The 9,120-nt window shown below is 38.2% G+C and overlaps 1 pseudogene; it reads right to left on the bottom strand.

Annotated features, from left to right (window-relative positions):
- Positions 1–5,417: 5,417 nt before the first annotated feature.
- LOC149541670 (protein QUIRKY-like) overlaps positions 5,418–9,120 on the bottom strand; it is a 39,556-nt pseudogene continuing 35,853 nt past the window's right edge.

The following is a 9,120-nucleotide window of genomic DNA, read 5'->3' as shown; positions in this document are numbered from 1 at the left end:
TGGAAGACACATTTATTTAATGCTAAAATAAATAAACTAATTACAAATATAATTTAGAATATATTTTACCACAACAAATAGAGAGCCTTGGGGCATCATGAATTGTCCATATAAGGATCACATGAAATATAAAGTTTTTAGCATTGATAGGTCTTGATACATCATACATATTTATACCATCCCATAATTCATGAAGCTCATCAATGAGGGGCTCTATGTATACATCCATATCCTTTACTTGATCCTTCCCTACATAAACAAAAAATTTATAATCGAAATTTAATTGAATTGAAATAGTTTCAAGAATCCACTTAATTCATATGTTCTATTACTTGGCATAATAAGAGTTAACATTACATGCTCCTTTTTCATTGCCATCCAAGGAGGAAGATTATTATTAACAATTAGAAGTGGCCAAACTGAATATGTTGTTCTAAGATCTCGAAAAGGATTGACACCATCCATTGCTAGAGAAATTCTTGCATTCCTTGGCTCATTTATAAAATGTGGCCACTTTTCCTCAATCTCTTCCTAATGTTTTCTATCTACAGTCATACGCATGACACCACCTTGGCTTCTTGCTTGTGCATGATAATTCATACATTTTGCCAATTCCTTGCATTAGAACATCCTCTCAAACCTTGGCATTAGTGGAATGTGTCATAGTACTTTATAAGGAACCTTTTTTGACACTTGATCTTGATGATACCTATCTGTATGACAAATTGGGCATTTTTGTAGATCTGTATTCTTTCCATAATACAATATATGGTCATTAGGACATGCATCATATGTATTGTACTCCATTCTAATATCTTTCATCACTGAAGATAGTTCTCTATGTGAATGAGGCAACTTATTATCCTTTGGAAGAATCCTATTTGCCAAAAGTCTACATAATGCAAGAAATGATTTTAATTAGATAACTATACACAATATTTCAAAATCTAGGAACATCTAGTGTAGTAACTTACAGGAATATCAAATCCTACCTTAATATATCAGTAAAGAATGTGTTTGTCAATCCATGTGTAACCTTCAAGTTCAACAACAACATAAGTGTTGCTAATATAAAATTATCTACATTTGAGAAAAGATGTGTCCTAGCCAATTGAGCTATGGGTAAATCATTAACTTCTTTAGAAGATGTGTAAAAGTCTTGGATAAATTCACTAATACCAGCCTCATTTATCTATGACATGTTTTCATCCATTAAAGTGTTTTTTTCTTCATCTTGAGAGTGACTCTCATCAGTGACATCTACAGGTTCTTCAGGAATTGGAAGCAACTTTTATCAAAAAATTAATTGAAATGATCAATAATTACGTGCTAAATAATATGCATATTATTATCTATAAGAATAATAATTTATTAATTCTACTGTGCCTCTTCTACAAAAACTCCATACTTCAATTTGTGGATACAAATAATTCATTGTGTCTTTAGTTTCCTATTTTGGCACCTTTTACAATTACAATATATCAATTCATTGAAGTATTCATTTGTCCCTAGAGTAGGTCTTGTTGCTAGTTCATGTAAATATTCAAATGAAGATGATGTGATATTTCCTACATACATCATGTATCATCAATAGTAAGAGTGCAACTTTTAACTTGATTATCACTTTTTTTAAAGATATCATAACTCTTATGTGTGTGATATGTTAGATTTATTAGCACACAAACTGACAAATAATTTTGAACTTTGAATTATTGGGTTTTTAAGTGCACTTTCTTGTCCTTGAATCACCCTTTCTTATACATTTGCAATACATATGCATATCACCATTATTGGAGGTTGAAGAAATTTTGTTCTTAAATAATCTTCATATTCATTTCTTATAAGAATATCAACATGTTTATTATAGTGTACCTCATATATATATATATATATATATATATATTTCATAGGTCAATCTATGGATACCAACAAACTTCATTGCTTCTTTAGTTTCCTCTTTTGGCACCATTTGCAAGTACACATTATTTCATTAAATTATTCATTTGTACCCAAAGAAGTTCCTTCTCCAATTTATTTAAACATTTAGGTGATGATGATGCTTTATTTACTTGAAGGAAACATGTGCTATTAATAATACAAATTTTAACTTGAGAATTACATCTAATTGAAGAGAATGAGACTAATAGAGCTTTAGAAATTTCAAACATTAAAAACATGGATTAAGGTGAATAACCTAATATAAATTCGTCTATGTCCTAAAATAACTTGATATAATATGTTAGAACCATTTGCATCATTATTTAATTGATCTTCTTCATTAACTACCTCTAGCTTTGCAGTATCATAAGATTTTTTTTTAAAGTTTGTTAGTGTAAATAAGTATTTACTATTTACACTTAAGTTTACTTAGGTTAATGTGTTATTTAATTATTTACTTATTAGTCAAATAAGAGTATGTGTACTCTTGTGATTTTTCATGTTGACAACATAGGAGTTTGCACCTCTTTTATGCACATGGTGTTTATAGCATAGGAGTTAACACTCTAATTAAGCACATGGTGTCAACTAGACCTCCACTTGAGATACACCTTGTCATTCTTATCCTCTCATCTACAATGAAGGATAAGACATGTGCTTAATTGTCATGCTTATCTTATCTCTTGGCTCTTTCTAGAACCATTCTAGATCCATCTTGAGAGGCCTTTATATACAGGCACTCCTAGTGTGTTTATACATAGAGCGATGTATGAGGACATGCTTTGATGTATTGATCATACTCTTTTTGGTCTACAATTGTGCTTGTGTTCGAGTTCTATGATCTTGGGTAAATTTTACCCTAAGGAAAATTCTTACATGGTATCAGAGCTCTTGGTGAATTTCTCTTTACATAGCCATTCAAGACCATCTTGTTGCTTCGGCACCTTGATCCAGATCTGAGGTATCACAATCATTGGGAGCATCTATAGATAAAGAGGACCTCATGATTGTGTCTAACGCATTGATTTGGTGAATTTTTACTATAATTTTGCCTACCCTAGGCTGTAGTCAAAATTGGGGCAAATTTTTTTTTGCAAATTGACACCTGAAGGCCTGATTTACGAAATTGGTATGATCATTTCAGATATGTATATTTAATTTTTAGATTGGCATATTTTTCATCTGCATCTCTACTTTTCTTCATATCTACATTATTTTTCAGAATTTTTTTGGCCATGAGGCCATAGGAGAGATTTTTTGGAGGTGAAGATTTGTACTTGCTAGTGCAAATTAGATATTGGCATCACATTCAGAAGGTCAAAGAACTCCTAAATTGGCTTTTTTCTCACCAAAATTGGACATTTGAAGTGAAATCTAGAGTCATTTGATTTTTGGAGGCACGACAATGATTTAGGGAAAATAATTATAGTAGCGATATCTCCCTCATACAAACTCATTTTTTCGAGCAATTTTTTTTTGTTTTGGGGTAGAATTTCATGATCTACACATTAGTGCAAGTGGTTTGAGATCTCTATTCTTGAATTTTTTTACAACTTGCAAATCCTAATTTTTGCCACTTCAAATGCTTAGTACGGGCTCATCTAGACACATATTCAAGTTTTATTTGTTTTGAAAGTGCGTTTTTTTAATCTACTTTCCAGAGCTATAATCAGAATATAGGTTCTGTGGATAGAAATATTGCTTTCACAAATAAGCCCTAAATTGGCAAGTGGCTATAAAATGCCTAATATACATTTGGGGGGGGGGGGGGGGGGGGCGCGGTTGTTCTTTGATTCATTATTCTTGCATTTTGGGTGTCCATTGATTGATCTCATGGAGTCTTATCACACATATCAGTTTGGTGTTAGACCACAATTGACAACAAGGAATTGTCACAAATGGAGTGCTTTGATACTTGATCATCTAAGAGACCATCAAAAAGTGTTTCCTTATCTCTATTCATTGCCACCACTTTTTAATTTGACACATCTTTTGTATCTTTGCCGCTTATTGTATAACAATATGAAGAAGGGAGCTTTTGCTCCTCTTAGAATGGAAAAATTTTCTCATAATTTTTGGATGGCTCTTTGGGAAGCATATGGAGATCAATGTGTTCATCCATTTCTAGAGGAAATTCTTCATCCAATCACTCCAGTTATGGTACCTCCAACTCCAAATGAAATCACTCCTCCAGATGCTCTTGTTGCTACTACTGTTCCAGTTCTAGCCATAGATGCTTCAGATTTAGTGCAGCAGCAACCTTCACGTCTTCCTACTTTACCTTCATACGACTTCCTTCCTTCCAAACATTGTAGAGCTATTTGTGGAGTCTCACATTGAAGATGTGGGAGACATCATTGATGATATTCGTCTTCTTTTTTAGGCAAATACTTTATCCATTGCCACAGTGATAGGTCTAGCACAGCAGGGTACACTTTGTCTTCTAGCTCTAGCATCAGTTGATGACTTCTTGACAGATATTTCAAGTCTATTTGTAGAGTCACACATAGCAGATTTGGGAGACTTCTTTGATCATATACCGCTTCTCTTTGTGGAATATGAACCTTCTACAGTTGTTGTGAGGGCTCACTTTGACCCTCATGTCCATTCTCTACATGATCAATCTTCATAGGTTGATGTGAGTATGGATCTTTATGTACAATAGTTGCAGGAGGTCTCTTTATCATTTGAGGAGATAGATTGTTCTTTGAGACAGGTTCTACATGCATCCTTCCTCGATGTGCACATGTTCTTTTCAGCAGTCTTGAAGGGAGCCACCATCAACATCGACACAGGAACAGTTGAACAGGCTTCAAAGACACCCTTCATCATAGAGAATCTTTCTACACTCAGGGGAAGCATCTCACCAATACCTTTGCCATTGTTTCTTTTAAAGGGGAGGAATATTATTCAGCGGTCATGGATCAGTGTCTACATTGAAGCATTTCTCACTAATCGACATACTACATTTAAGGGTTCGGGGGAGGGCGGGGGGGTAGACTTCCTTGTCTCCTTCTTCTCTTATATGGGGGGGACTTTTTCCTCTTAAAGGGTTTTGTCCTTCTCCCATTTCTTATTGTATATACTTGATGTATGTTGTAATGGAGGGGGGGGGGTTGTGGTCTTGATTACTCCATCCATCCATCCATACATCTTTCATCTCTCTTTTTGGGGGAGGGTTTTTCCCACGCAGTTTTCCCTCTTTCTCCACTTTATGAGAGATTACATTTCATTTTGTACATGGGTACCTAACATGGCCTGGTAGCTGAGACCCATCATGCATTTCATCCTAGCTTTCATGAACTTAAGTGCATTCCCCTAAATTGCACTTAAGGAAAGTGTTGGTGCAAAAAGTATTTACTATTTACACTTAAATTTACTTAAGTTAATGCACGGTTCTGAGAGTTTTAAATTAATTAATAAATCAAAGACATAGTCACTTCAAGTGCATTCCCTCGGCTATTTAGCGATGGCACATACTACATCATGCGATCAGAAAGGGAAGGAAGCGCCTGAAGAAATTAAGATAAGAAGGCGGCATGGGCTCTCTGAACCCGGGATGCCGCAGAAAGTAGAGCCCAAGAACAACAGCCATGTCCTTGAAAGGCACAACGTACAAAACCACCGAAACCATGAAACAAACGCCTATAAAAATCCCGATGGCGCGAGGATCTCTCCCGCTGAGCAATGACCGAATCCTCTCACCCTGCGTCGCAAAGTCCCCCAAAACCGTCTGAATCCGAGCGGCCAAGCTCCGCAGGCGATCATATCCTCGTCGAGCTCATCTTGGTTGACTGTATCTGCCTGAGAAATCCAAATGTCCATGTGCGGAGGCATTCTGGGCCAGAATCTGTAGTACCATGAGCCGATCAAGAAGCACGTAGAAGAAAATGGTGGGAACAATGAGTTCTGGGTACCAGACATGGATAAGAAAGAGCATATGAACCAGGACTGTCATAACAGGGTTCTTCCATTGGCAAATGTCATCGACCAATTTGGTTACATTCACAAGCCCGGAGAGAACATTCATGATTCTGAACCAGTTTGCGTTACTCCTCCTCATGCTCCAGGAATTGGAATCGGTGTCCATTATGTACTAAACAACTTCCTGCCGAAGAGGGGGTTCGGAGTGGGACAATCTGAGTGCAACGATCTTCATTGCCGTGTTCCTCAGCATGTCCTGCTGTATTAGCCCCAGCGGGTGAAGGTAATGCATTCTTGGCAGTAGGGGCTGTGTGTAGAGTTGCATTACGTCGAGGAGCGATGGGCATGAGAATCGAACTGCGAGCTCAATTTCCCCCATTTTCTTCAGCCCAGATGGCAGCAGAACAAGAAGCAGGTATGAATTTGTGTACACTCTGTTTCTCTCCAAGTTCGAGACCCGGATTTGAACCTTGCCGATCCTGTGATCGGGCTTTTTTGCCTTGTCTGCATTGACCGCGTTGAAGATTTGCCATTTGTACTACTCGTTCCACCGTGGATTGAAGTTGTCTGTGATTGTTCTTGTTCGGACCCATTTCTGACTGTACTTTGCGACGCAATATGCGTCGGTCGTCTGCTACGAAGAGGAGGTCTTCGTTCCAGGAGGGGTTTGAGGTTCTCTTGCTCACGCTTCTTGTTCGAAGAACCTGGAAGCCTAATTGCACTCGGACTCTCTGGTCTGAAAGAGTAAATGGCTCGCATTTATCAGTCTATAGCAATCAAATCCGATTGAAAGTAGAAGAAACATATTATTACAGTAGACAAACCTGTTTTAAAGATGTATATGATTATATATCTAAGATAAATGTACAGTTTGTTTACTCAGTGTCAGCTACCAACATTCTAGATTAAGACACATAACAATTATTTTTTGGAATGGACAGAGCTCATTTTAAGGGTAAAATGGAAATATGTTTTCCTATTCCTTATTCCAATTGGCACCAGAAACATTAGCCAAATTAGAATCCACATTTGATCCGTTGCTTTGAGTGAGGATGACTAATCACAAATAGTGTGAAAATTAACACTGTTGCAGACACTGATTATTAATCTTCTATCATAAACAATTATTAAATTGCTGAAAATAAATTCCCAGCTTATATCGAAAAATAGCACAACTGCAACTTCACCAATAAAATACAGAAAGAAATTCATAACACGGAGAACACAATATTTTTGGACAAATTGTTTTTGGAATTCCCCCTAAGGGAAAACCAATTATGCATATGAAAAATATATTAACTTCAACAAATCAAGAGATACAAGATTCTGTGAAGAACCTCCTTATAGCAATATCGTGCGAATGCTCGAAATAACAGAATACAAAGTGATAGCAGAACTCAGAATGAATCTACTGATCGCAGGCCACTTCGAGGGGGTAACCTCCTTTGAGCAAGCTCAATACAATAAATTCGTCCGTGTCCATCAAGGGCCTCAACCTATTCTTATATACTGGGTACGATCTAGAAAAGTAATACTACCTATGCATGTGGGATAATAAAATATACTCACGGGACGACTTACAAAGCATATGCGTCCAACAACACTACTCTAACAAAATAAACAGAAGGAACACACAGGTTCCTAACATCCCCTCTCCCTTAGAAAAAAGCTTTGTCCTCAAAGCTTAAGGTGTGGAAATTGTTGTTGAATCTGAAGAAGGGGTTCCCAGGTAGCATCCTCTGGTTGCATGCCATGCCACTGAATCAAGACCTCAGAGATGGAGCGAGAGCGAAGCTGGCGAGTGCGCTGGTTAATGATTGCCACCGGCTCCAGGATAATGGATCCTTCTGTATCCATTTCAGGGAGAGTAGTTTGTGCTCTGACAGTGGTACCCAGAACTTTCTTTAGACAAGAAACATGAAAGACTGGATGAATGCGGGAAGAAGGAGGAAGTTCTAGTTTATAAGCAACTGAACCAATCTTCTGCAGAACCTTATAAGGCCCATAAAATTTTGGGGCCAGCTTATGACGCCCTTTCAGCTTTAGGGAGGATTGTTTGTATGGCTGTAGACGAAGAAAAACCATATCCCCAACTTGAAATGAGCGCTCAGAACGGTGTTGATCTGCTTGCTGTTTCATCCGATTACGGGCCATGTGAAGATTATCCTGTAAGGTACGAAGAATCTGATCCCTGCTGCGGAGAACTATGTCAACTGCCTGGACTGGTGAGCTGTTGGGAGTGTAGGGAAGGAGCACTGGAGGTGCCTGACCATAGACTGCTTCATATGGAGTCATTTTAGAGGCAGTGTGGTAAGAGGTATTGTACCACCATTCAGCTAAAGGGAGCCACTTGGCCCACTGATGTTGATGTTCGGAAGTGAAGCAACGAAGATAAGTTTCCAAGCATTTATTGACAATTTCAGTTTGACCATCAGTTTGTGGGTGATAGCCCGAACTCATCTTCAGTTTGGTGCCAGTTTTCTGAAACAGTTCAGTCCAAAAATGACTGGTAAAAGTTGCATCACGATCAGAGACAATGGAAGAAGGGAGTCCATGAAGACGAAATATCTGGTCCATGAAGATTTGTGCAACAGAGGAGGCAGTATAGGGGTGGCTGAGGGCACAAAAATGACTATATTTCGAGAGACGATCAACCACAACCAAGATCACTGTCTTGCCACCGGATTTAGGAAGCCCTTCAATGAAATCCATAGAAATATCAGTCCAAATCCGTGTAGGGATGGGCAATGGTTCGAGCAAGCCAGGAAGGAGGGTCGTTTCACCCTTGTGGCGTTGGCAAGTATCACATTCAGCCACCATCTGTTGAATCGTCTGTTTCATCCCTTTCCAAAAGAAGTTTCTCCTTGCTCGCTCATAAGTTTTGAGGAAGCCTGAGTGCCCTGCTGAAGGAGAAGCATGGAGTTCATAAAAAATAGCCTGATGTAGAGCTGGGTTCTGAGGAAGCACTAGCCGACCCTTGTATCGAAGAGAAGCACCATCCCAAGAGTAATGTGGTATAGCAGAAGGATTATTGGCTAGCTGGTGAATGATTTGAGATAAAGAAGAGTCACTGTCATAGCCCTGCTGAACAGACGCTAACCAATTGGGAATGGGCATAGAAATAGCGGAAAGGGAAGCTTGATTATCAAATGTGCGAGAAAGAGCATCTGCCACAACATTCTCCTTACCCTTCTTGTAGGTGATCTCATAATCATACCCCATGAGTTTGCTGACCCATTTCTGTTGTGTAGGAGAGGA

Source organism: Cupressus sempervirens, chromosome 8, assembly GCF_028749045.1.
Source record: "Cupressus sempervirens isolate cs-2001-9-10 chromosome 8, ASM2874904v1, whole genome shotgun sequence".
Taxonomy (NCBI): domain Eukaryota; kingdom Viridiplantae; phylum Streptophyta; class Pinopsida; order Cupressales; family Cupressaceae; genus Cupressus; species Cupressus sempervirens.
This window is presented reverse-complemented; position numbering and strand designations above follow the sequence as displayed.